The sequence below is a fragment of the Talpa occidentalis genome, unplaced genomic scaffold (genome assembly GCF_014898055.3).
Source record: "Talpa occidentalis isolate TD23 unplaced genomic scaffold, MPIMG_talOcc4v2.1 talOcc4.7, whole genome shotgun sequence".
Taxonomy (NCBI): Eukaryota; Metazoa; Chordata; class Mammalia; order Eulipotyphla; family Talpidae; genus Talpa; species Talpa occidentalis.
In genome coordinates this window covers 54,695,325-54,722,560 of record NW_023605083.1, presented here as the reverse complement: position 1 = coordinate 54,722,560, position 27,236 = coordinate 54,695,325, and the positions used below count along the sequence as shown (strand labels likewise).

The following is a 27,236-nucleotide window of genomic DNA, read 5'->3' as shown; positions in this document are numbered from 1 at the left end:
TGAGCTCAGGCAGGAAAATGAAGACTCAAGTCTATAGGTCTGGGCTTAGCAAATGATGAAGCCAGAATAGGGCCAATGGATCATAGCTCCGAGGCCACTGATATGTGCCTCTTCCTTTAAAAGACATGTTCAGTCTCAACTGGTTTGTCTTTAGGTTTCTATGGCCCATTTCACTGTCCTGACCAGTAGGGCAGGAATTTGGGGAGACAGTGGGAATGCCAAGCACTTAAAACATCTCGGAGTCCCGTAAGTAGAGATGCATCCTTATCCATGTCTATATGCTTAGTTTAGCCAAGGCTAGGTCCTTTAGTGAAACTTGAGATCCAGTAGTTTGGAACATGTCCACAGTAATCCTGGTAAATTGTATTCAAAGATGGCAGTGCAGATTAAGTTCGGAACATTCACTAGGGAAGAATTTTCCTACTCCAGGGCAAGGTCAGAAAGTGTGGCCTCCATTGAATTAGGTTTAAGAATTGTAGTTTAACACTTAGGGGGCACTGGTTCTTAGAACCAGGTCATTAGACAAAGTGTGACAACAGTACAGGAAGCCTGTACTAATTAGGGAACATTACTGGCGTTAGATATTATTTTGGCCTAAGGCCCATAAAAACATATAAATTCTGCCTTGGCTCAGAGTCTTCTCTTCCTTATATATTTTAAAGACATACATTTACAGAGACCAAAAGAAAAGAAAGGCAAATTCACATGTTATTGTTAGCTGAACGTGAGACCCAGTCCAATGCAGAGAGCTTTGGCAGGCTGGGATAGAGCACTTTTCCTCAAACTATGTAGAACTTAAGAACAAGCAAGGGTCACTTCATTAGATCTATTAATAGAAGGGCAAAAATAAGTAGGGAGAAAGAGACTCATCTAGGGGCCAAGCTGCCTGGACCATCACTGTTAAATTGATTAGTTTTTTTATTTTATGTTTTATGTATTTTGTGTCTGGAGTAAACAACCTTTGCCTACTTCAAAGTCTCAAATGTTTCTTTTTATATATCCCTATAGGAGTGTTATAGTTTTGTGTTTTGTTCTATGATCAATATTGGGTTAATATTTGTGTATGATGTGAGGTGAGGATTGAGTTTCATTTTCTCCCATATAATTATCCAGTGATTCTTGCAAAGATAATATATGTAAATAATATATGTAAACAACACAAAAAGAGTTACCCAGTAAGTGGTACCTGTCATCATCATTATTAGTAACTATTGTCACATGAGGACACATGGTAGCCTCAGCGACAATTCAGATAAAATTGTATAGGTTACTACTTACCCAGAAGCATAAAACTGGGGGGAAGAAGCTTAGGAAATGAGGGGTGATGATTAGGCAAATTATTGGAAAGACTTAGTATCTTAATACAAGAAGGGAATAGAGCTTTAGAGATCTCAGAGGTTTGATGGGAAGGTCCTCATTCCCAAATGTGGAGGTGTTCACATTCTTAGAAAGGAGCAGGTTTTCAGAAGGTGAGGTAGAAGAGTGCTATATATCATAGGACAGATACTTGAATGCAGATGCATTGAACTGTGAGTCAAATCTTGAGAGAGGCAAAATATAAAAGAATGTATTATTGATAGGAGGGCATCCTGGAGATCAGCCAGCCAAATGGAAGAAACAGACCTGACCCAGGTGGCTGGCCTGTAAAGGAAGGAAGCTATGTAAGAGCTGCATCTTGTTGTGTCCAGCTTGCTTTTATACCATCTCTTGAAGTCCACTGCTGCGCTGGCTCTCCATTCTCTCATCCATGTCTCAGTCTCTTAGAGATGCCCACAACCACTTTTCATAGAAAGACCTTATAGTTGACTCACTGCCCCCTCCCTCCCAGAGCACATGTTTGTCTAGATCGAGGCACCAGAGTGTGTTCAAGTAAAAACTCCCCATGTTGGTATGTGGAACCTCTCTTCCACAGAATCTCATGTTGCATGACTGAGTCTGACCAGTCTTGCAAGACTTCTCCTCTTTTAAAGTCAATTATCTCCAAGAGATCATGCAAATATTACAATTTGCTTTCTGTTGAGCATCCCTACCTTGCCGCTTACTCTGAATGCTACTTATCTGCTTGAGTTCTTTTCCCAAGAAACTTTTCAATTCCCATAAAATTCAAAGGATAAAGCTAGAAGCCAGACAATGTCAGGCATAAACAATTTTCAAATTCTACCTAGTTTCTAGTAATTTCTTACTTGTCCTACATTATCTTCTCCCAGCAAGTAGATGAAGTACTGAGATCCTCTTATATACCTAATTGTGATCAGAAAGGAAAGAAAGGGCTTGTTATAGCCATGGGGGAAAAGAAATCCAGAAACAAGAGGTGGTTATTTCACAAGGTTTGAGAAGGTCTTCATGCAGGCATTCTGTCCATGAAAGTGTGTACAGTCCTGATGAAAAAGAAACAGTGGTGGTCTCTAAGTGGAAAGAATCCCTGGGCTTTATAGGAAGCTCTATTTGAGCTCAGATATTCTAAGGACAGGAGCAGAAACCAAAGAATGATTATAAAGGATGATGAAGATTTGTTCAGGTGACATCAGAAAGGCAAGCATTCAGGATAATTTGTGACTTGTGGTCCTTTGAGGTGGACCAGGCTGGGCCTTGTGGTGTGGAAGGATTCAGAGATCTGCACCCAGATGGCTGTTCAGAGGATCAGGAGTACCTCTAACCTGAAGTCAAGTTCAACACAAGGGTCCAGGAGAAGAGTTAAAGGGCCAAGGTCCAGGAGTCCTGTCCACCATCACTGTGATGGACAATGGTAGAGCAGGAGCTCAGAGGTGAGTAAATGTGGAAGCAAAACTTGAAGTGAGCTCAACATAAGAACAAGGTAAGAGAGTGGCTTTTGTCTGTGAGGGGTGCAGAGGCAAGGGTCTCAGAGCACATTCTTCCTGGATTTCTACTACAAGGGGTAATGAGGTTCAGATGAGTCGAAAAGGGTCGGTTTCCCATGGTGGGACTACTATCTCTATAAGAAGAGAGACATTAAGTGTGAGGACACTCAATGAAGTGGTCATCTGCAAGCCAGGAAGAGGGACCTTACCTGAAGTGGAACCTGCAGGTACCTTAATCTTCCCGGTTTCCAGAACTGTGGGAAATAAATGGCAGAACTTCAGGGGAAAGACAGTGCCCCCCAATGCCACTGAAAGGGAGCAGCCAATGGTACTTTGTTATAGTAGCCTGTGCTGAGACGGTTGTCAATTTTACCTTTTTGTTTTAAAGTGACAAAGGACACATAATGTAAACTTCAACATCATCACTTTAAATGCACACTTCAGTGGTATTAAGTTGTTCCTGTTGCTGTGAACAGAACTCCAGACCTTTTTCTTTTCTCAAAACTGAAACTCTGTGTTCAAAAAACAACTCCCCATTTCCTTTCAATTTTACTTTTTGAAAGAAAAAATTTATCAAAGCAACTAAAGAGAAACACTACCAAGTATTAAAGAAACTGTTACAAGAGCAAAAAAAATAAAGATGGTATAATTTGGGATACTTTACATTGTACTGATGTATCAATAGCTTAATTCGTGTATTCCTTTTCCATTTATTTTTTTGAAGAGAAAAAAAAATTCTTTCTCCCATTTACCTACTTGAGTAATGAGATCCTCAGGTTACTGGAACCCAGATTTTAGCTCTGGTAGAAGGACTTTCACAGCTAAGACTGGCATGTGGAATAACCCTAGGAGAATGTGTCTTATTTTTTGTTTTTAAAGAATCCCTAATTTCTATTGTTGCCTTCCTTCTTGCTACTGAAGAAATTTCCTGGAGTTTTAGAATGTCTTCTCCCTAGAGTTCTCTTTTTCATATTTCTTGCACATGGCTTGACCAAAGCTCAAAGAAGAGATAACTGTTACCTGCATTCCACAGTTTCTAGCATGAAGCATGGTCGTTTTCTTTGCCCTGATGAAAATGAATTTTCTGAAGTCTATTTACTAAGCAATTTCTCTACATATGTAACTCTTGTAAATTTTAGTGGTGGTTGTTGATGTTTTTAAATATAGATTGTTATTTAAAAGTGCCAAGAATTATTAATCTGTATAAGCAACTTTTTTGGTACAAATAACTATTTTCTGAAAATACAAGAATGCTGTAAAAGAAGTCAAGGATTGGAGTAAAAATGAAAGCACCTGCCATTTTATGTCTTAAAAGAAAAAAAATTCAGTTAAACTGAATGTAACCAGAACTCCCTGTAGAAGGAGCCATTGATGCTGAAGCTGTGGGAATTAGGGTCATGAGTCCAGAGTCAGGACACCTTGGCTGGACTGATTTCTCCATGGCTTTCTAGCTGTGCACCCTGAAGCTCTTTATTTCGCTAAGCCTGTTTCCTCATCTCCAGGGTAGGGATAATTACTGACTTGTGGGATTAGGTGCCACAGGACATCCGAAGCCCCTGGCATTAGTGCCTGGGATATAGTAGATGCTCAATAATGGCAGTATCAGAATTATAACTAAATTAGTTTTTTTTTTAAATTGTGGGAAAACACACATAACCTAAAATCTACCATCTTAGGAGCCAGTTCATGCTATTATGTTGCTGTGTAACCACCACCACCATCTAGCACAATAGTCATTGTTAATATGGCTTTAATACATCATTCTGGAGGAAAAACAACAACATGGATTTACTTCCCTCCGGTGTGAGGCTTTAACAGAATAGACTTCTTCCTAGTCTTTCAAAATCTTTGCAATTGGGTCATATCTATCTGTGGCTAAATTTTGAAAACCCCTTCATGTGAAGTGTTCAAGGTATTGGACTGATGCCAGTTTATCTAGCTCAGAAGTGGGGGCTACACGGACCTGCACAGCTACTCCTGGGGAAAATTAATTCCTAAACGCCCTCCCTGACACTTTGCAGTGTCTTCCTCAGCAGACGCTTTTCTGACTGCTGCAGGCCTAGGCTCTGCTAATGGAGGTTTATAAAGGCCTTCACAATTCCTATGGTAACCCAGGAAAAAGGCTGTTGCCATGGGGACTAGCGAAAACTATATAAACCTTCCAGCTCCATCAGACAGATGAGAACGATGTGAGAATGAATCCTTTACTAGTTCACCTTCTGAAATTGCTAACAATTATCTCCATTTTTGGAAAAGGATTCATCATTTCTTTCAGGTGGAAACTCATTCATGTTTTCAGCTTTAAATAAGTATTACTTAAAAGCTTGCTTGCTGATCTTGGTGTCAACTAAAGTCACCCAGAGAATGAAAGGGCTGGTGATGGAACTGTTTCCAAATTTCTACAGCGTTACCAGCCACTGAATAACATTTGTCACAAGCGTATGAACTTCATATTGTTTATAAAAAATACTGTGTTTCTTTGAAATGTATTAAGCCTAAGCATGTATACATTTCCCCCATTTTTTTCAGTTAACTGTGGGAGAATCTGAGCTCCTTGAAGGCAGGGTCTACATTCCTTTGCCTCCTTATCTCCACAGCTGGTTATATCACAACATTAGGGGTTCAGTATGTACACCCTCACATTGATGAAGGGAGAGATAGCTTATTGGTGTTCAAGTGTGTGATAAGTAGAAGCTTTTGAAAATATTTATTCACTTGTTAAGAGACAATCTGTTGATGCCTACCAACTTTGTTCATTCAGCAAAGGCATTTTTCCTGCTTTTAATGCACAGAGCTAGCCTTTCGGTACGGCGCCCTGAACAGGGCAGGTGTCCTCTTCCTGGAGCTCCTGATCTGCATGCAGGGAAAGATGGATTCCCTGTCAGAGCAGAGAGACATCGGTGTTAGAGTACAAGTGCAGTTGCTCAGATCATACTTGATTCTGACTGAGGCTCAGGGAAAGAGAGTGTGATGTTTCTCTGGGCCTTGAAAGATGAGTAGGAACTTCACAGGCCAAGGAGACTGCAGTGGTTGTGTGTGGACAGATGAGACCTGCAATCAGGAGGAGCAGCAAATGTTAAAAAGCATGGCATCTGAGGGGATGGTAAATCTTCTCAGGTGACTGTGAGGAGAAAGCACGCATTGTACAAAAGGGAAGAATGATGTAAAATAGATATAAAATAAAATTTAAAAAATAAACAAACTGAAAAAGAAAACAAAACAAAACAAAACAAAATCTTCTCAGGTGGCTGAAGTATAGGTTTTCTGAGGGCGGAAGCAAGAGGCTGAACCGTGGCCAGATTATTCTGAGCTAACGTGCTATTCTTACCATTCTCCACCTGGGCAAATGGGTACCTGGAGCCTGGGATTTGGGAATCAGAGCTGGGGATTTGGGAATCAGAGCTGGACGAGGGCCTGCCCCCAGATATAGGTGTAGAGGGAGAGGGTTCACAGAGCGCTTCCAGGACGTGGAGGCAGCTCAGGCCCAGAGATACAGCACAAGGAAGCATATTCAAAGGGTCAGACAGTTGGGTACCAGCCCCAGACCTCAGGAGTAGCAGGGTGGGGAAGGCAGAAGAGGTTGGGCTGGTGTGTAGAACTAGATCTCTTTTATTCTTTCTTTTTTATTATTATTAATTTACTTTTTAATTTTCTTACACTGTTGTTCATTTTTGTACTATATTTGATTTCTCCCCTCAGCTGTATTCCCCATGGTTCTCCCACCACCACAGCACCCATGAACCATCACCATAGTCTCTTGTGCTCTTCCCTACTTTGATCCTTCTCCCTCCCCCTCCTTTACAGTATGCCTCGGATGTATGGTTGGATTGCCTGCAAGTTTTGTCCCACATCTGTGTAAGAGGGAGCCTCTGTTCCTGCCTGAGATAGGCAGGCCTGGATGGAGACAACACTAAGGAATGTACTAAGGAATTTTTTTTCCAGAAGAGACAAGACATGCACAGAATTCACAGAACTCAGATGTGCGCTACATAGAGGCATCCTTCTAATGCAGGCAGTAAACGGAATGGGCAGAGGGGAAAAGCCTGGAGGTGGCAGTCCATAAGTAGCTGTCGCAGAGAGGAGAAAGGCATTTTTCTCCTTTCCTTCAGTTATTTACTGACGGCTTATTATTTGCTGTGGGTTGTGGTAGGTGCCGGGAATGTTGAGCTAAGAGACAGTACCCCCCAGTCTACTGAGAGAGACTCACAAGTAGAGTATAAATTATTAAGCCTAGTGGTATGTGAAGAAGTATTTCAGATGGACTTGATGTATGACTGGCTTTTAAACCTTTATTGAATGAATGAATCAATTAGAATTGAGAATTAGAATTAGAATTGATGTTTGGTGTAGGCAGTGGTTGAAGTGAATCTAACCTAGTTTCTGCGACTGGGTAGACAGTGATCCAGGAAGGCAGAACTGTAGGAGGAGAGGCAATGCTCCCCAAGCCCAGCGTGATAAGGGGGCAAACTTCAGGCATCTTGGAGAGTGAGGGTCCTTACCTACTTATTCTCTCATGCGTAAGGCAGACTGTGTCTCACCTTTGGGAAGGACAAATACTGAAGGTGGCTGTTAACCATGCTGTCAGCAAGAAATACTATTTTTTCTTTGTCTTCTCCCAACCTATCTCTCTTTTGCCCTCCTCTCTCCAGATCCAGTGACTTCGCACAGCCAGAGCATTCCCATATGAGCTGATTTCATTACCTGACCTCTTGAGGATTGCGTGGTAGGTTGGGGTTCCAAAGGCATTAGGTTCAAACTCCACCTACCCACTGTGTGGCTTTGGGCCAACTTACCACCCCTCTGAGTTCAATTTCCCTTTTTGGTAAATGGGAATAAGTGCCTGACCCCCTCACAGGATTCTGGTAAATAAATGAAACATGAAAATGCTTTGTAAAGTGAAAAGTACAACTCAGTTGGAGTTGCCAGCATTATTTAGGAAGCTCTTTCCTTGCTTGCTTTTATTCTACTGCATTTGTCTCAAGCAATGTGTAAAACAGACACGCTGAGTCTTTGCCTTACCCTCAGCTGACATGCTAAGTGGAGGTTCCGGGGGTGGAGATGGGAGGCGGGGGGGGGGGGGGGGTTGGGGGGGGGAGGGCATCAGGTAGTTTGGGGTGGGAGTAAGGATGTTTGTTCTGTTTTGTACATTACTTGACCTCCTCCGCCCAAAGGACAAAAAGCTTGTTTTTTTAAACTACATTAAAATGTGCTTAATTTACATGGGCTCATCTAATATGTGAAGTATATTTAGGGCAGAAACAGGACTGATCGAAGCTCCCCAAAGGATGTTTTATTCCATATTAATGATAAAAATCCCAACAGTTAGGTTCCTGGTATTTTGTAGAGTTCTCAATAAATTAACTATCGTATATCTTATGGTAATTTCCTAGAATTTTAGAGCAAGAGGGGATCCAAGTTATGCTGCCCTCATCAAAATGATTAAGAAAATATAATCTCTTTTTCTAAACTCTGGAACAGAGTATATGACATTGGAGTCATTCTTTCTCAAATGTTTGATATAACTTATCTGTGAAGCCATCTGTACCTGGAGTTTTTTCTGTGGGGTGATTTTTGATAGCAGATTCAATTTACTTAATAGAAATAAGAATATTCACGTTTAAAATTTGCGTTCTGGAAATTTTACAGTTTCATCTAAGTTTTCCAATTTACTGGTACAAAATTTTTCATAAACATTCTTTTAAATTTCTTTAGATTATGTAGTGAGACCCTCCTTTTTTTTTTTAATCCCTGGTGATATACAATGTCTATCTCTCTTTTTTTCCTTGATGAATCTTATCTGTTGCTTATCAATGATATCAGTCTTTTGAAGGAACCAATCTTCGGTTTGGTTGTTGCTGGTTTTGTGCATTTGTTTTCTATTTCATTAATTTCTCCTCTTTATTGTTTTCGTCTTTCACATTTAAAGATTTTATTTTGCTGTTCTTTTTTCTAGGTCTTTGAAATAGATACTTGGACCTTTGCTTTTTAGTCCTTATTATTTTCTAATATAAGCTTCAGACCTATTTTCCTCTCAGCTCAGTGTTAACACCCCCCAAGTTTTCATGTGCTGCATAATTATCATCTTTCAATTCAAAATATACTCTAATTTCCATTATCACTACTTTCTTGATGCATGGGTTATTTAGAATTATATTGATTAATTTATAAACGTGGGGTTTTATAGTTATCTTTTCATAACTGATAGCTAACTTAATTTTGCATGGTCTTGTCAGAAAACATACCTTAAATGATTTCAATTCTTTGAAATTTATTAAGGCTTGTTTTATACTTTAGCATATGTCAGTTTTATGACTGTTCCTCATGGACTTGAACACATATCCCAACTATATCTGGGATGTTCTATATATGTCAATTCAGTTAGGTTTTTTAGTTGCATTATTTAGGCCTTTGTTCTTACCGACTGCTTGAATAATATTTGTTATTATGAGAAGTATATTAAAGTTTTCCACAATGATGAACATTTAACTATTTCTTTTAGGTTTGTAAAATGTCATCTAATATATTTGGAAACTATGTCTTGCATGTGTATAAATTTAGAAATTGTCATATCTTCCTGGTGAAGTGAACCTTTTATTATTATCAAAAGTATCTGTATTTTGGCATTAATTTTTTTCATTAAACTTTTTATTTTCTTACATTGTGTTTATTTTTGTACAATATTTGATTTCTCCGCTTATGTGTAGTCTCCATAAGTCTCCCACCACTGCCTCACCCGAGCACCATCACCACAGTCCCTTGTACTCTTCCTTCCCCTGTTTTGACCCCCTCCCTCCCCCTCCCTTGCTGGGTGCCTCAGATCTATGGTTTGTTTGGAAGTGATTTTTAACTTAAAACTTACTTTGATATTTGTAAAACCACATTAATGTTATTTTAGTGCTTGTACAATGTATTTTTTTTTTTTTAAGATTTATTTCTTTATTTACATAAGCACTGGGTACAGTCGGAAGTGCAGGAGGGTGAGAGAATTCGCCAGAGCCAGAGTGGGGAACAGAGCAGGCAGACTGATGAAGTACACTGCTGAGGGGAGCAGAGGGCGCAGCAGGAGAGGTCTGTGCGCCATGTGGGACCCTCACCCAGCGGCTGGGAAACAAACCGGCGCTGCAGAGGCTGCTGGCAGCATCCCAACCCAGCGCTCAACCGCTGTGCCACTGGGGAGGCCCACAATGTATCTTTCTTATATTTTTTACTTTCAGTCTTTCTGTGTCCTTGTGTGAAAATGTGACTCTTAAAAGCACCTACACTTAGGTGCTTATATTTAATTTTTATTCAGTTTGATAATCTTTGTTTTTTAATAGCAGTTTTTAGTACTTAAATATATATATATATATATTCATTTATTCTGGATTAATAAAATTTTTTGTTCCATTTTTGTTCCATTTTTCCTCTCTAATGTGTGTTTTCATATATGTATTATATATGTTTTTAATATATTGCTTGTGTTGTATATATTGCTTGTTTTTAATGGCTATTGGAAAATGAAATGACCTATTATGGTCAACTATAAATTAGTACTTTTGAAATTAGCACTTTCATCATCTCACTGACAATGCTGGGGCCGCAGAGCACTTTATTCCACATTTCCAGCCACACCCACAGTTTGTGTTACTTTACATAGCCCACACCAGACAGTGTCACCATCACACTCAGCGTTCATGTATATTTGCCCACCTGTTTGCTCTTACCATTGTTCTTCATTCTTTCTTGAATTCCAGTGTTTTGGAGGAATCAGTTTTCTTCTTTATAAGGAAATTCCTTTCATATTTCTTTCAGTTCAGATTTATTGGTGATGAATTCTCTCAAGGTCTTTTAGGTCTAACAGTTTTTTAATTTATCTTTTTAAAAGACTTTTTTTTAATTTTAAAGACTTTCAAATTAAGAATATTTTTCACTAATAGTTTAGGGACTTCCCATATACCTCCACTCAGATCCTCCAGCTGTTAATATTTTGTCACATTTGCCTCTTCTCTCTCTCTCTCTCTCTCTCTCTCTCTCTCTCTCTTTCTATATATACATATATATATATATATATATATATATATATATATATATATATATACTTTTTTTTCTGGACCATTTAAGAGTGAACTACAGATGGGATGTACCAATGCTCTTCAATATTTTAGTATCTGTTTCCTAAGAACAAGGGCTGTCTCCTATGTACCCACTAACCAACCATTAAAATCTATAACTCCTATTAGAAATTATCCAATTGTTCTAATATTGTCTTTTATTAGCCCAATATGCAATCCAGGGCCATGTGTTGCATTTAGTTATCATATACTTCAGTAGGGAAAGTTCTTTTCTCTTTCCTTATCTTTCATGACATTCATATTTTTGAAGAATGTAAAACCATTACTTTGTAGAAGTCTCTCAATTGTGATTTTTCTAACATTTCCTAATGTTTGGATTCAGGTTATTTATATTAGTCAGAAAAATCACAGAAGCATGACATGTTCTTCTCAGTGTATTGTGTTAATCAGGTAGCACGTTATGTTGATTTGTGAGATGATGGTGATATTAGGTTATATCATTTGGTTAACATGGTGTCTACTAGGCTCTCCACTCTAATTAATAACTACCTTGTATTTAGCAACAATTAAGTATTTTTATATTTACTACTTAGTAAGTATTTTATAGGGTGATTTTTTGAGACTATGTAGATAGCTTGTTGCCCATCAGACTTTTACACATTAACTTTAGCATTCATTGATGATTTTTCCTGAACCAATTATTATTGTAAAGGTTGCCAAATGACAGTTTTTAAGTGTTATCATTAATTCCACATTAGTTAGTATTCAGTTTTAGGTATAGCTTCCCCTTTGCTCCCATTTTTTATTCATTTACTCATTTGTGCCTGTATGGACTTACAGATTCTAGTTTTATACAATGGATTATAATAAACGACAGTCATTACTTATTTTGATGCTCAAATTTTCCATGATTTGACCAAGCATGAAGCATGGATGTTTGATAGACTAGAGACAGGTGAAAGGAAGAAGCCCTTTCAAACTGGTCTGGTGTATTTGGTACATTCTGAAGAGTTTTGAGCACTTCTTACTTTTTGGAGCCAAAATATGTTCCTGGCTTACCTTGTACTTTCATTGTCCCAACCCTATAATCCCCCATCTTTACACTGAGCTCTGGTTCATTTTAGTGGAGAATAGTATTTTAGAAACCAACATCTGAGTTACTAGGTGTGATCATTGCTATTCCTGCGTCACGGATTCGATTCTCTTGGTAGAAAGAACAAGGCAATATATTGACATACACACATGCACACTCCCACATAATTATCTCTCTGTGAAAAACCATGATTTCACACTGATATAGTCCGTTCCATTCCAATGTCCTTTCCATATTTGAAACTCCTTTTTTAAAAAGAGAAATCTTGATCACATTTTCTGCCATTTATTTGCTTACTTAGTCAGTCCTCCCATAGGTAGCTAATATACTCATATGGTAAATTTGTAGAGAGTAGAAAAAGATGCCCCTTCTGAGTAAATTCAGTCCTAACTAGGATTCATGACTTCTGAGAGATGCAGGATTCAGGCCCCACTAATCACTCAGCTGGTTGCCTGTGTGCAGTGAACAACATTCATAGTCTACAGCAGCCCTCTCAATTTCAGAGTCGTTGCTCTTGACAGTTATTCCATAATTCTTCTTTTAGTATAATTAAAATTTATGTGTGACACTGACAGAAATGGCATAAATAAAAAGCAATTTGAGTCCAATAAGCCATCTCGTTTTATCTCTGCCTAACTAAAGTCTTGTGTGTGGTTTCTTCAAAGTTAATCATATTCTTCAGAATAGAGAGCTCAAGGAAAATTTGGATGTGTTACCCCGCTCTGCTAAGCCCTGGTGTTACTGCAGCTGGCACATGACATGGCTTTGGGCTCAGAAAGTTTAGAAGAGATAAAGTTAGAGAAAAAGCTCTAAAGCATAAAAACAAGGTTGGGAAGATATGACATATAAGGAGAGAAAGAGAGTGAGCTAAATATACCAGTCTGAGCATATATAAAAGGAAGTTGAAGGGGCCCTGACTGGTTTATAAAGAATTTAAAGGGGATTATGTAATTCTTAATTTCCTCCTTTCCTAATTTTCTGATTAACACTCAAAAAGAGAGGAAGAAATTTTTTATAGTCCAACGTTAATGTCATTGCCTTCATGAAATCTTCCTTAACATCTACTGGTGCATTCCCATTGCCCGGGCCCAAATCACGGCCGAAATTTGGGTGTGAAGTGACAGGAACCTGAGGCAGAGTGGAGAGAAAGGAAGGAGTAATCTAGAATTAGAGAAGGCACAGTGATGGCAATAAAAATATATTGGGCACTAATTATGTGCACTTACCACGTGCTCACATATTTTTCCCTCACAAATGCACTATAAATGGGTTCATACTGTCATCCCGTGTGTAGATGTGACAATTAGACACCCAGCAGTTGAGTGACTTGCCCGGGGCCAGATGTTACTGAGAGGTCACAGGGTCGTTCTAGAGCCAGGAGACAGCTTGGGTAGCTGGTGTCTGGGGCGTCATCAGGGTATCCTGCTCCCCTGACAGTGGGAAGATCATGACGCCCTTTTCCAGTGTCACCTTTCCTAAGCTATTCCTGATTGTCTAGAAGCAGAGTTGCCTGTCAGCATGGATACAGGTGTTTGGAGAACCAGGGCAGGTGGTAGGAGGGTGTTAAACCAAGACAGAACTAGGGATAGACAGACTTGTGGGCAGGCACCTTTGAAAGGGGAATCTTTATTAGTCAATTTATTTTCTTACCTTATTAATTTTTGGACAGTATTCGATTTCTTCCCTCACATGTCGTTTCTGTAGTTCTCCCACCACTGTGACCCCCATGGTCTTTCTCCCCCATCCCATGTGCTCCTCCCTCCCCTGGGTTGACCCCCCTCCTCCTTCCTTCCCTGCTGTATGTCTTTGATCTATGGTCATCTTGCAAGTTTTGTTTGGTTTCTCTATATTCTGCATATAAGTGAAACCATCTGATATTTATCTTTTTTCCTTCTGACTTATATTGCTTAGCATAATCCAAAAGAGGGGAATCTTCAAATATTTGTTTGATATTTTAGAAGGTTCAAGGAGAAACTTGTCCTAGTAATAAAAATGGTGTGCCTCTTTATGCTAAAAAATAATTGAATATGTTTACTCAATGTATTCTAATGCTTATCTAGAATTGGCTAGGATTGTGCTTTTTCAGAATCAGAAAGTTTTTGGAGAGGTATATTAAAGAACTTAGTATATGTGCTGCTGAAGCGAGCACTATTAAAGGACTTAAAATTTAAATAATAGAAGAAAGCATGTGTTCCCTGTGAGCAAATGGGGAACTGCACTGTACCATTGGGCTTTAGGATATTAACTAGCTGGAGACAGAGTAGGTGGTGCATACAGTGGTTGCACTGTGCCCTCTGCATATGCACAGAACAAAATTCACCTGGGATAGATTAATACCAGCTAAGAATATTTTAAAATTTCTTTTCCAGTGTACTCTGTTGGTTTCAACAGGTCCACTTTATATTTAGCCAGTTATTTAGAGGATTTGTGTGAAAATCTGAGTTAGCTGGCACCATACTTCCCTCTATTCCAGCAATGTTTTATCATCCATCATAGGTTGGTATTCCCATCTAGCAGCAAAAGCCAGACAGATCATAGCAAACTGTAAGAAGTCTCAGTGTTAAACTTTTCTAATATATGTGTGAAAGTTTGAATCATTTCCTTTAGAAGCCATCCATCAGCTGGCCCCCTCCGTGGCTATGGTGAGCAGGTGAGTGAAGCATGTGGTGGGAATTTGAACTTGTAGATAAATTATGTCTCTCCTAAATGCTAGCATGTGTATAGAAGCTTCAGGACTAGAAGATAGTGCCTCAAGGAAATATGTAAGCCCCTTTCAATTCATGAAGTGCAAGGATCAGGTGCTGAATCAAAACAGTTGATAGATAAGCAAGTTAGCTTCACCTTCATGGAGGTCCCAGTCCATTTGGTAAATATATGGGTGCCACATCCAAAAGTCGGGAAAACAATGGCTTCCCAAGTTGATCTAGAAAGACTGCGCCTTGTAGTTGCATTAACAGCTGGCCTGTAATTCTTGGGACTTATCTCTATCCATCTTCCTCTTCATCATCTCCATCATCAGCACCACATCCCCACCATTATGAGCATTTTTTGAGACATCTAATGTCTGATAAATGAACCCTGGGGGTTCTGAGAATGGCAGTGCTTCTCAACTTCAGCATCAGGAGAGTCACCTTGGAAGTCTGAGAAAATGAAACTGCTGGACTGCACCCTTGGGTCCTGGGATCTTCTTTTCACAAGCCCCGCAGGTGGTCCGCGTAGCTGGCACACTGCAGGGCTCAGTGGGTAACTGAGAGCCATAGGCGCCGCAGGCTGCTGGCAGGCCACTGATGTCTTGACAGCTTGGGAGCTTTGAAACCTCATTTTATACAAAACCCTTGAAAATCAGCAAGGAGTGATTTACTCCTCGGGGAACCCCAGGAAATTGCTTTCCGTACACATACAGAGTGACTCAGACCTGTGCAGTATCAAAGTCATCGTCTCAGATTTGCTGTTCCACAGGTTGTTCTGAAGTGTTACATTCTGCCACCTGACGTTGCTGAGTGAGGCTACTGAGGGCTTATCTGAGTGCATCCCAATTCCTGTTATAAGTGACAGTTTAAACAGCAACCTTGATTTCTGGAAGTCTTGGTGTAGGCACTTACACTAAAACACTCAGACACCAAGAGTTAAGAAAATGGAAGGCTATGCTTTATCAGAATGAACACTGGGTAAGGAATCCTTCTTAACTGGCTCCCGAGGTTTTCATTTGCTAAACGGGATGGTTGGGTTAGGACATCTTTGAAGGTCTTTCCACAATATTTGTAATAGTATCTGTCATTTATTGCATGCCTACTATGTGCCAAGAACTATTTTATGACTTTTCCTTTATTGTTTCTAGTAGCTAATTCTTGGGATAATGTGACAACATATCTTCATGCTCCCACAGAGCAGTGTTATTTGTTTAGTTAAATATCCACTGACAGTTTGCTGTGTGCCAGGCGTCATGGTGGACAGAACACTTGGCCAGGCACTGAGAAGTAGTAGGAGGGGAATCAACCTTAGATAAGTCAAACTGAAGTCCCAACTCCTTCTTCCTCTCATACATTTCTTCTAAGATTCTATGTCTATAAAATATATGGAGATGAGTGACTTACCCCCTTCCAGTACCCACACCAGTGTTCCCCCTGGTTACACATTAGAATCATCCGAGACCTACATTCAAGCCAATTAGATAAGTATTTCTAAAGGAGGAGAAGAGGAAAGAGGAATCAATATTTGTTTTAATAATTCCCCAGGTGATTCAAATGTGTCACTAAAATTGAATACCAAACCTTGTAGATACTAGCTATTTTTGCTCATTAACGTTGTTCACAGAACATGAAAATTGCCATCTTAACTATTTTAAAGTGTACAGTGTCATAAGTGCACTCACATTGTGGTGCAACCAATTTCTGGATCCCTTTTTACCGTCTCACACTGACATTCTGGACCCATTAAGCAATCTCTCCTCATTTCCCCTCCTCCTAGCCTCTAGCAACCATCATGTTACTTTCACTCTATGAATGTGCCTATTCTAGGCACCTGATATAAGTGGAAGTCTTTTTGTGACTGGCTTTCTTCATTAAGCATAATGTCTTCAAGGCCCTTTCATGTTGTATCCTGTGTCAACATTTCTGTCCTTTTTATTTTTATTTTTTTTTTTTTTTATAGAGGCTTGTTTTATTTTTTTATTTGTTTGTTTGTTTGTTTTGTCCACACAAGCACTGGGTAGAGTCAGAAGCGCGGGAGGGCGAGAGAATTCACCAGAGCCAGAGCAGGGAACAGAACAGGCAGACTGATGGAGAAGTACACTGCTGAGGGGAGCAGCGGGCGGCAGGAGAGGTCTGCGGGCCATGTGGGACCCTCCTCCGGTGGCCGGGGAGCAGCTGGGGATCGAACCGGCGCCGCAGAGGCCGCGGGCAGCTTCGCAACCCAGCGCTCAACCGCTGCGCCACCGGGGAGGCCCTTCTGTCCTTTTTAAAGACTGAGTAATATTCCACTGTGTGCATATACCACATTTTGTTTGTTCATTGATAGGCACTTCCAACTTGTGACTGTTATGAATAATACTGCTGTGAACATGGATGTACAAATATCTTTTCATCTTCAATTTCTTGCTTTCAACCCTATCTACCCAGAAGTGGAATTGATGGATCATATGGTAGATCTATTTTTAATTTTTGAGGAACTGCCATACACAGTGGCTGTGCCACTTTATATTCTCAACAGAGCACAGGGTTCCCCTTTCTCCACATCCTCATCCACACTTGTTATATATTTACTTTTTATTTTATTTTATATATTTTTACATCTTTTTTCATTTTTGTACAATGTATGCATTTTCATCTTGATTTTTATAGTAACTATCCTAGTAGGGGTGAGATTATAGGTTCTAATATTTAAGTTCAATCATATTTTTGTGTGAGAATTTATTTTAGCACATAGTTTTAGTTATTTATCTGAATTTTAAAAATGACTTCACTCTCATTTGGCATTATTTTTCTTCCCTCATTTGGAGAATCTCTCTAGGTTCAGCACTGATCATGCTTCTCAGAATAAGGAGGGAACTGGTGTGGAGGAGGCAATAGCCAGGCTCTCTGCTTTTAAGTTGCTGGCTGATAGCTTACTTTATAGTCATGTATTTTGTCTTGCCTCAAGTCATACCTGTTCCTACCAGGTAGCTTACTGATTTATTTAAGCCCTTGAAAGACAAATGGTTAAATACGCTCCATAGCCAAGTGTAGCCGAGTACCCACCCAGGTGAAGGGTGAGAAGATATTCCACACAGAATCAGTGGAGTGAATTGTGGAGCTGGGAATGGCCATGGTATTTCGGAAAGAAGATGGGCCTAATTTGGACTAAAATTCATGTTGGCAAAAGGTGGGAGGTAATGTCAGATTAATTAAAGTCAGATTTGGGAGAATCTTGAAAGTCAAGTGGGACACTGGGGATTGTTGGGGCCGTAATAGGGCTGTCACCCAGGGCAGGACATGGCACCCATCATTGTGTTTGTACAGGTGGGATGGAGAGGTGAGGCCCAGTACTGGGTGAGCAGTCGACACGATACTCACTCAAACAGGAACACTGGCAAGGACACCAGACTGGAAAGGCAAATCTAAAACTTATCTTTAAGGGAACAACTGTGAACTTCAGAAACAAATTGTACATGGGGATTCTGAAAGAGAAGAAACTTATTTCAAAACTATGGAATGTTCTAGAGCAAGGCAATTATCTCTTCCAAGGGGAATAAAGTTGTGGGGGATATGAAAACCCCAACATTGCTATTAGTGAACCCTACACTTGATTGCAAGGGACGGAAAACCCAGAGTATTAATGGTTTAAACAAGGTGGATGTTTCTATTTCCGTCCTTAAATCAACGTCTAGAAATGAGTATAAGCCAGAATAGCTTACTGACAGAAAAAGCAGAAAGTAATTAGTATTGGTGAGGATTCATATAGCTGGCTGGGCTTCCCACGGTCACATCAACTTCAGGGCTGTCCTCTTGCCTACCTTTGCTCTTTCACTTTCATCTGACTATTAAAATCCAGACCGTATCCCTTTCTGATTCCCTACAACCAGCCCAGAGTAAATGGCATTGACCATCCACCACATGTTTGTGATTTGCTCTCCTGCCCAGCTCTGAGCTCAGCTCTCTCTGGATTTTATTTATTTATTTTGCCACAGCCTCCTCAAATGGCATCCCATCTCCTCACCATCCTTCTTGTGGCTGCCAAGTTAACCTTTCTTCAGCACCCATACACCTCACTCACAGCCTTCTGATGACCTCTCCTACAGTTTTTAGAATAGTTAGAGCTCTTTATCTTGACAGTCTAGGCTCAAGCTCAAGAAACTAAAATCTTGCCACCTGAAACAATTGCTTAATTTTATTTTAACATCCTCATTTTAATCTCATCTAATTTTCAAAGCACTCTAAGGGAGATGACTTTGAGATAAATTTCTCTTTAGGAGGGTTAATGACTAGGAGAAACCACTTTAGTTGAAGTGTTTTCACATTCAAGGCCAGATGACAAGCTGACTGCACTCCACCTTTTCCAATGTAGTCCAATTTTGTCTTATTAGATCAAGACTATTTTTCTAGCTTACCAAAGATCAATGAGATTTTTGGAGTCTCTTTTGGTCCCCACAGAGGCAGGAAGCTAGATCTGAGAAGGGTCAGCTTGACACCCAGAAACAGGACTAGACGAGGTGCTGCAAGTGCCAAAGGCCTGTCCGGCTCTGTGTGATGCTGGGAAAGAGTCCTGACGTTCCTCCCCTGCCACAGGAGGGAGTAAAAGCGGGGGGACACGGGGAGAACTTTCATGTTCTTTGAGGTTGTGTTTCTGGGCCTGACTTCACATGGATGTGGGTTTGAATCTCAACTCTACTGCTTACTCTTGTGATCTTGGCATTTGCCTTGTATCTCTGGCCCCAGCGGCCTCCCCTGTAAACTGGAGACTTATCACAGGATTTCCTACGCTCTTGTGTTGTTGGTATAAATATCAAAGATACAGGATGAAACCCTTTCTAACATAGTCTATGTTGTGGGAACTCTGGAAAGCCGAAGCCAAGGTGTTAAGACCACCTTTATGCTCTCCAAAGGCTCTAGAGACACATCCTTCCTTGCCTCTTCAGAGCTTCTGGTAGTTGCCAGAAATCCTTGGTGTTCCTTGACTGCATCATTGCAATCTCTGCTTCCATTATCCTGTGGTGTTCTTTCTCCTTAAGTGTCTGTGTCTGTTTTCTCTACTCAGTAGGGCAGCAGTCATTGAAGTAGGGCCCATTCTAATTCAGCCGGATCTCATCTTGATTAGTCACACTTACAAAGGCTATGTCCCAAAAGGTTCACATTCTGAGGTTCCAGGCAGGCATGACTTTTGCAGGGACACTATTCGGCACAGCACATACCCTTATTGTGGGCTAAGAACTAAGTATGTCAGGCTGAGGGCTTGTCACAGATGCTACAGAGAGAGCACTGAGTGGGGGCCTCCTCCATGGGCCCCTTTCCCTGTGCCTGCCTGCAGCACCATGGCCTCGGGCTGCCATCTGCTAGACACTTCCTCTCCAGGCATGAAATAATCAGGTCACTATGAATTGAAAAATCCTCTTCTACAGGGAAAAGCTTTCTTTTTGTGAGAGTGAGAGAAGACGCTGAGGACCAAATACTTCAGTAAAATGACCCATGAATGGAAAATTTGAGAAGTATAATTTTGAGGGTCAGATCATCACTCACAAAAATATGTCCAGCTTTCTAACAACCCTATGTGTAGTACATTCATATTTCACAAGCAAAGAGGGCTGCCACCTTATTCTACCAGTAGTCAGTGCAGCGTGGGTAGGGTTGGCTTCCAGAGGGCCACAAGAAGCCACCCGGCAAAGAGGAGACTGACTTAGGGAGACTTAGGGAGGGGCCAGCACAGGGGAGGGAGACAAGGACCAGGTACTCAGGTCCCCATCCTGCTGGCTCTGCCCTGACTCCATGTGGAATCTGGGGTAGACCCCCCTCTTGCCTGGGCCGCAATTTCCCCATTTAGTAAATGAGGAGCTAGGCTCTGGGAACTCTAGGATTACAGGCCCCTGAGTGACTTGGGAGGAAGAGGATTAAGGAGAGTCACAGACAGCTTTGTTCTAGGGCTTAAAGAAAGCCACCTGCCTCGCAGATCACTTATAAAAAATGGACATTCATAGTAAGATGCTGCACAATATATAAACTTCTCTCATCTATGTATTATTTTGGAATAACTACGGGGTGGGAGTAGGCACATTAGGTGTTAACATCCCCACTGTGCAGATGGGAAAATTGAGCTTTAAAGCAGAGTGTCCTATGACACTGTAAATACAGCATTTCCAAGATGCCACATGGCAGCCACCCATTAGCTAATGTCACCTCACTCTTGGAGTGGAGATGTCTTCCTGGACTCCGTGTCACACAACATGATACCACACGCTGCAAGTGCTCTGTGAATAGCTCTTCATGGTGGATGATTCAGACTTTGGGGAGGAAGGAGAAACTAGTGAGCAGGGTGTGGCTCAGCCAACACATATTTATCCAGCTTCTACTACCGCGTGCCAGGCACTGACCTAGGCTTTGTGGGCTCAGCAGTGATCAAAACTGCAGAGCTGCAGGGAGACAGGCCCTTAGCGTGCTATAGAGGAGCGATTCCAGTGCTTTTGGTACCCAGAAAAATAGAGTGATTCCCTGACCCTGGGGAGTATGGGAAGGATTCCCTGAGGAGATGAGGCTGCAGCTGAGCTCTGTCAAAGATTAGCGGTGAGACTGGGGCTGGCACTGAGGTTGGCCTCAAGGGTTACGGGAAAGCTGGAGGAAAGACCAAAACAAAAGTCCTGTTTTGCTTCTTTTGTTATAACTCTAACTTCCTCAAAGGGTACCTTAAAAAAGAGAAAATGGTTTCAGGGCCTGTTATTTTTTGCTTCCTTTCACTTGAAACTGAGCTGGGTGGAGGAAGTTTAATGTAAAATTTTTAATGTGTTTTTTGGGTGTATTTATTTTTTTATATTGCAGTTAATTTTAGGACAGTGTTTGGTTTCATCCCTCAGGTATGATCCCCATAGTTGTCCAACCATCACCACAGCACCCATGATCCACCACCACAGTCCCTTATGTTCTTTCCTCCCCTGTTTTGACCCTTCCTCCTCCCCCTCCCCTACTGCATGCCTCAGATTTATGGTCAGCTTGCAAGTTTTGTTTTCTTCTTCACCCTTTGTTTGGTTTCTCTAGATTCCACATGTAAGTGAAACCATCCAATATTTATCTTTCTTCTTCTGACTTCACTTAGCATGATCCCTTCCAGCTCCATCCATGTTGCTGCAAATGGCATAAGTTTATCTTTTTGATTGCTGAGTAGTATTCCATTACTATATATTACCGCATCTTCCCTATCCAATTATCTGTTTGGGGAGCATTTATGTTGTTTCCATATCTATCTTGACTATTGAAAGTAGTGCACTTTTAATGTGAAAACATTTATTGTCAAAGTGAAGGTCCCAGACTTGTTTCATCCCTTGATGAATTGAGGCCCTTGTTTCCACTTGTGAGGCACACCCACTTACAGTGGCCCCCAGAGATTCAGGGACCAGCCTTTCCTTCACCTTAGAAGCCAGGAGGGTGTAAGAACACCCTTCTTGTGGTCTTGTGTGTTGGGCTGGACAGCAGTCACTCCATGCTGTAGTTTTCCTCTCTGTGTGCACCTGATGCTAGGCTTCTCACTGCTGGGAAATCTAAAGGATTGTGGTCTAAAATCCCATAACATATAATAGAGGCTGCCCAATGACAGTGGAAGTTAAGCGCCTATTCCTGATGAATCTGGAACTGGGCCATGCAAACAGGAGACATGGCCGTGACCCCTTGAGGCCATGTCGTCATCTGACCCCGACACTAGGGTGACCAGCAAGACTATCCAGTGACTTAAGAAGTCAAGGGTTCAGATCAGAACACATGACCTTTAGCTGCCCAGCACAGAGGGAAGTGGAGGCCTCTCCTGCCCTCTGTTATTTAGCCTGAAATCATGTGATAAGCATGTGGTTGATCGCTCCTTTCCCTCCACAGTCAAGGCTATTCAAGGGGGCAGGTACAGACAGACACTAGAAACATAACTGGAGAAATTTTGCTTTGTCTCCATTCTTTCCTTACTAATTCCATAGGCCTCACCTGTAATGCAGGGTGATATTGCCTACTCCATAAGAGTAGTTCTTTGAATTTTGCTGATTTTGGATTATATAGTTATAGCAATAGGACTCAGAAAATGAGGGGATTTGTAAAAATTACACAGCTCATAGCAACAATCAGCAATGGAGCCCTGGTCTTCTGTCTCTAGTTCCTGTGCTCTTTTCACTAACAAAATTCACCCTGTGGGCCCTGGCTTTGCTGTGCCACCAATAGGTCCCTAAATCTGCCAGTGTTAATCGCCTGGAATGACCAGGTGAGACTGGGCTGCAAGAAAAAGAGGGTGAGAAACCCTGCAAATAGGACATAATAGTGAAAAATAAACCTCAGCTATGCTGGTGTTACTCTTCTGCCATATCATTGGTCATAGATTTTGTTTTTTGCTCTTTCTGTGACCAGTCACTGGTTGGAAGCAATTTGCTATTAGAACACTGGCCGAGGCTTAGCACATGCTTTCAGGCTAAATAACAGAGGGTAGGAGAGGCCTCCACTTCCCTCTGTGCTGGGCAGCTAAAGGTCATGTGTTCTGATCTGAACCCTTGACTTCTGAAGTCAAGGGTTCCACTGCCATTGGGCAGCTTCCACTGTCATTGGGCAGCTCTAATACATGTTATGGGATTTTAGACCACAATCCTTTAGTGAGAAATCATGGATGACTGAGTCTGTGTCATCTTTTTTTCTTCTCTTTTAATTCCCTTTTTTAAAAAATGAAAGGAGGGCCTCCCCGGTGGCGCAGCGGTTGAGCACTGGGTTGCGAAGCTGCCCGCGGCCTCTGCGGCGCCGGTTCGATCCCCGGCTGCTCCCCGGCCACCGGAGGAGGGTCCCACATGGCGCGCAGACCTCTCCTGCCGCCCGCTGCTCCCCTCAGCAGTGTACTTCGGTCCCTCTGCCTGTTCTGCTCCCCGCTCTGGCTCTGGTGAATTCTCTCACCCTCCCGTGCTTCTGACTGTACCCAGTGCATGTATAAACAAAAACAAACAAATAAATAATAAATAAATAAAAACATGCCTCTATAAAAAAAAAAATTATAAAAAAAAATAAAATAAAATAAAAAATGAAAGGATGGGAGAACTTTAAATATTTTGAAAGAGACAGTTAATCAATACACATTATTCTCCAAACATTCTAGGATATTCAAGGAAATTATAAAGTACCTCCTAAAGACCTCTTCAGATATCTGTGTGCCTGCCCTTCAGATAGAAAGTTTCCTCTTGGCACATAAAGAAGTCAAATTAGACCCAGAAGAGACTATCCTTGTTGGAGTGTGAATGTCAAAGAAACAATCTTCAGGAAAATAGCTTTCTCTCTCAGCACACTCTGGATGGAAGAGTAACTTTGGTTATTGGTTAACGCCTGTGTAAATCATACTGAGAGTTACCGGGAACCACAAGAATTGATATTCGTGTGAGATCTGAATGTCTTGCTAAGGATTTTCACTTATTCCATCATTAGTAAGGATAATTCACCTCAGAGGGATTTGGAAGATGCAGAAAGAATAATTTCCAGTCCCTCACAAGCCAGGAGGGAAATCCTTTCATCAAGGCTCGAAGCTTCCTTAGATGGTTGGTACAAAATTGACCCATCTCTTCTGCCAGCTTCAGGACGAGAACATATTTTGCTTCTGAGGTTAGGACTTTTGTCTCCAGCCCAGAGGAGAGAACACTTGAAGGATATTTGCGAACACATTCCTGGTGACTAGCTTCCATAGCTGAAAAATTTCAAGAGAATTAGAGAAAGAGGTAGTTCCTAGGCATTGCAAGCTAAAGAGTTTCACAATCGTTAATGAAGCTAAAGTTCATCTTTCCAGTCGGTGAATCCCATGAGGCCAGGCTGGGCCAATAGCCTGGAATCTCCTGTGGAGAGACCCTTGTATAGCCTGAGAAGACATTACACTAAGAGGAGTGAGAAGCACACATTTCTTGAGGCAGGAGGGTAATTGCTGGGTTAGAGCACCAAAGTGGCTTGAGTAAAATGAAGTGGGAAAAAATGAAATTGAAAGGTAGAGGGAAGCCAGATCAGCTCAACTGGGATCTTGCAGAATATGGTTAACGTTGGCATTTGTTCTGAATGGTGCAAACTATTGGAAGTCTTGTGACTGATCTTTTTTTATCTCCTTTATCTTTAAAGGGTAGCTCTGGTTGCAGCAGGGAGAATAGGCTGTAAACGGGAAGGCTAAAAGGAAGACCAGTGAAAATTCTCGGGTAGTCTTCCAGACAATGAAGGCTGTGGGTTGGAGGAGGTGACCCTGGTGGAGGTGGGAAAGTGGTTGTGTTCATCATGTGTTTTGAGGTAGAAGTGAAAGTATGAGGAATGGGTTGAGTCTTGGTGGGACTGGATGGAATAGAAGATCCAAAGATGACTCCCACTCTTTTTTTTTTAAATAAATATTTTATTTGGGGATAATTGTAGATTCACCTGTGGTTGTACAAAATAATACAGAGACATCCCATGTTTCTTTTTCCCTGTTTAGCCTTATGGTAAGATCTTGAAGAACTATACTACAATGTCACAACTTTTTAGTATGTTGATACTGATACAGCCAAGATAAAGAGCATGTCCATTGCTACTAGAATCCAAAGATAAGACATATTATTATCTTTGCTTTATTTGTATATTTATAAAATGAAATTACATAAATGCAAACATTCTATTTATTTTTTCTTTTCAGCATAATTCTTTAGATATTTAACCAAGTTGTTCCCAATTTTTTATTTATTAAACTTTTTAAATATTTTATTTATTTATTTTTTAAGATTTACTTATTTATTTATACAAGCATTGGGTACAGTCAGAAGCTCTGGAGGGTGAGAGAATTCACCAGAGCCAGAAGGGAGAGCAGAGCAGGCAGACTGAGGAAGTACACTGCTGAGGGGAGCAGTGGGCGGCAGGAGAGGTCTGCGCGCCATGTGGGACCCTCACCTGGCAGCCAGGGATCGAACTGGTGCTGTAGAGGCTGCATGCAGTTTCGCAACCCAGCACTCAACCACTGCGCCACTGGGGAGGCCCTTAATATTTTATTTTATATAATTCTTACATCATTTTTCATTTTTGCACAATATATGCATTTTTATTTTGGTTATATTCCCCATACAATTGTACCCCCCATTATTTTGACCCTAATCCTTCCTCTCCTATCCCCCCAATAGTGTGTCTCTGGTGTATAGTTGCTTGTTGATTTTGATTTTTACTTTGTATTAATTAGTCTTTTTCCTGGCCCCTTATTTAGGTTTTCTAAATTCCTGCTATGAGTGAGACCATCTGGTAATTTTCTTTTTCTTTCTGGCTTATTTTGCTGAGCATGATCCCTTCTAGCTCCATCCATGTTGCTGCAAACTGCATGTGTTTATCTTTTTGATTGCTGAGTAATATTCCATGGTGTATATGTACCACATCTTCTTGATCCAGTCATTATTTTTGAATATTTGGGTTGTTTCCATAGCTTAGCTATTATAAATAGTGCTGCTATAATCATAGGGGTACAGGTGCCCTTTGGAATTAATGTTTCTGTGTCATCCCACTCTTGCTCTAAGCAAATCAAATGGGTGAATGGAGTTGTTCTTTACTGAAATGAGAGCAATTGGTACAGGAAAAGGCTAGAGAGGTTAGAAATCAAGAATCAAGTTCAAGATAGCTGTCAGATAGCAGAATTAATCACTGTGTTTACTACTCGTGTGTGTGAGTGCTTGGAAGATTAGCTGAAGGACTTGCTTTTCTGATCAGGGACACAGAAAATATCCTAAAGTCCGTGATCACAGACCTGAAGCCATGGGGACACCCACAGAACCGACTCCCAGAATGTTCATTCTTAGGAAAGATTCAGAGCTAGCAGGAGGAAGGCTAGAGCAGCTAAATGTTAGATTGCATTAGTGGTGAATATGTGAACACAGAGATGTTTAGATTTGAATATTTTATGTCACTAGAAAAGGAAAAGGAAAACTTGGATTCACATACTGCTTTACAATTTAATAAGACATTTTCACATCATCATATTGATGCTTTATGATATATATTATTATCTTCATTTTTCAGATGAGGAAGTGGAAGTTCTGAGAAGTCCAATGACTTACCCAAGAACACACAACTAACAGGTGAAGGTATCCTCAAATGTAGGTTTTCTTACCCCCAAATTATTTCCATTTTATTGTATTATATTCATTCCATGATGGTTGTTTTAAAATAGCCACATATTAATTCCATCAGGAAAAAAAAAATGAGTCACTAATACCTAAGAAAGGTGCAAAATGTCCTTTTTGTCCTTTATTCACCCCATGTGGCCCATGTGCTTAGCTCCACCCCAGGTCTTCCTGTCCAATCCAGGATGCTCTTGCAGCTTTGCTTCCTTGGCAACCAAATGGCTAATGAGTTTCACTCCCCTCCCCCCAACTCCCATCTCTTTTGACAAATTCCTTTTTATCAATGGTTCATTTGCATTGAAAGAGGTTTTCATGCCAAGCAGTATTTTTGGGAACATTTTACAACTCCTGTGCGAAAGTTCTGAAAAAAGCTGCTTCAAAAAGGCCCAAACCCTTTCCCCCATTGGATCATTTCAAAACCCATTTGGAAGAGAATAGTTTTTCAATGAGTATTTCAGTCACTCCTGTAACGTACCACT

General features: G+C 40.8%; 1 long non-coding RNA gene across 5 annotated transcripts in view; it reads left to right on the top strand.

The window, feature by feature from the left end:
• The window catches only part of LOC119231862 (uncharacterized), a 310,536-nt gene that overhangs the window by 216,381 nt on the left and 66,919 nt on the right, over positions 1-27,236 (top strand). For 4 of the 5 annotated variants that reach the window (XR_008549417.1, XR_008549418.1, XR_008549416.1 and 1 more), the window contains exons 4-5: positions 7,469-7,542; positions 26,654-26,712. This is a non-coding gene — a long non-coding RNA (uncharacterized LOC119231862). The remainder of the gene's footprint in view (positions 1-7,468; positions 7,543-26,653; positions 26,713-27,236) is intronic. The other variant, XR_008549420.1, reaches the window with a different exon arrangement.